Genomic DNA, 2,192 nt, shown 5'->3' with positions numbered 1-2,192 from the left:
CTCTCTCTCTCTCTCTCTCTCTCTCTCTCTCTCTCTCTCTCTCCTGCTGCTGCTGCTGCAGCATTCTGTTTCTGTTCCCCATTCATGCAGAGGACTGTGATCTGTGAGTCTATCTCTGAATAAAGAACTCTTTATTATACTCAATTCTGAGCTAGTGTGGGATTACTTTATAATGTTCATCATCATCTGGTGCACACATGAATCTCAACTCCACATGCTCCCATGTTGTCCATCTTACTCTCTTTCAAATCCATGTCCTCTTTCTTATTAACTATTGTTATATAAGTATATGTATTTGTTAGACATATATTCCTAAATACATAAATATACCCTGCTGCTGAGTCTGTATATTGTTACTGATATGTAGGTTTTCAAGGATGACCATTTGCTATTGGATAACCAATTGGCATGTTGTTCCTTGGGGAAGATTATTTTGCACACACTTTATTTTAAGTAGTTGTGTAGGATTGGGGATTTGGGGATTTTCCCTTCAATTTTAGCATGTCAGTTGTTGTTGTTCTTGTCCAACTTATATTTTGGTAGGTGTGCTTGTCAGACTTTATGGGGATATCTCCTAACAGTCCCATGAGACAATTTCATAGCAAACTCTCTGTTCTTTGGCAGTTACAATCTTTCCACTTAAATTATGGAATTCTTCTCCAGCATTAGGAGCAGGAGTTGTATTTGTGGAAGTATCCATTGGTACTAAACTGTACAACTCTGAAATTTGGTTAACTGTGGTTTTCTCTAATGGTCTCCATTTGTTGAAAAGAGCCAATTTCTTGATGAGGGTTGACTATAATATCAAATAAAATAAATGTGAGTCTATATAAATACACAGCATATACCTAGCAAAAAGTAAGAATATCTCAATCTGGCAAATGCTTGCCCAGAAACCCACCCCCCAATTCTTAAGAATAACTGCCATCATAGACAGTTCCTATTTGAAACTGCAGAGGTAGAAATAATGCTTGAACATTGTCTACTGAACTTCAAATTATAGTCAGATTTTTCTTTGGGGTGCCAGCTCACAAATAATGAAGACTTATTATTAATTATGAAAACTTGGTCTTAGTTTAGGTTTCTTCTCAACTAGCTTTTAGAACTTGAGTTAACCCATTTGTATTCATCTATATTATATCACATGGCATTTTCTTTTTTTATGTTCTGTATATCTTCTTTTGAGTTGTTGGCCAGTGTACTTTAAGAGACTCCCCAAAATTAGACAAAATTGATTTTGCCCTTGTCTGCCCCTTGAAGGTGGAAGGTAAGTCCCTATTGCTGAATGTAAAAGGAAACTGCTCTTTCATTTCTGGGCCACCCAGACCTGAATAATCATACAGAAGCTACATTAATTATAATAATGCTTGACCTATTCACTCAAGCTTCTTATTAACTAACTTTTAAAACTTAAATCAATCAATTTCTATTATTTTATATTTTATCACAAGGCATGGTTTTCTTCCTCTTGCTTCCTTCAGCAGGTACATATGACATCTCTTTGACTGTGCATACTCTCTCTATATATATCTCTTCCAGCCTAGATATATTCTTTCCTGCCATATGCCAAAGTTGATTTATCCATTAACCAATAAAAATAACACATATAGAGAAGGACATCCCCCCCTCAGTTGAAGACACTATGCACTTCAGAAACAGGACTGTGAGGTCTTTGAGTTAGAAATGATTTGAAAAATCTCTTCCCAGAGGACTAGCTCTCAAGGTATCAGAAGGTGCCATGAAAGCTTTCAAATTAGAGAAGTGACCAACAGTCCTACACAGGACATTGATGAACCACAACAATGACCAGCATGGCACAATAACTCTATGGGTGTCATAGTGGCACACATTACTTGGAGGTAACTAGCAGCTCTCTACTTGGAATTAAGAGTCACTTAATTAAAGAGAAATAGTGTCTGGTATAGAAACCAAGTCAACTACACAGAGCTAGTGAAGGCATGGATCTTAGAGGAGAACCTAAAACTGCTACCTTAATAAATCAGCATAATTCCTAATTACATTCTTTTTTTTGGGGGGGGGTTGTCATGTATCTTGATCATCTTTAATCTGGATCTATCCTTTTACCTATGGAAATGATGTTTTTGAAAATTGTAGACCAGTATTTTTATTTTATTTATTTATTTATTTATTTTAATATTTTTTTTTATTAAGAAAGAAAAAAAAATTTTCCG

This window comes from Microtus ochrogaster, assembly GCF_000317375.1.
Source record: "Microtus ochrogaster isolate Prairie Vole_2 chromosome 14 unlocalized genomic scaffold, MicOch1.0 chr14_random_3, whole genome shotgun sequence".
NCBI lineage: Eukaryota > Metazoa > Chordata > Mammalia > Rodentia > Cricetidae > Microtus > Microtus ochrogaster.
Note: the sequence above shows the minus strand (reverse complement) of the source record.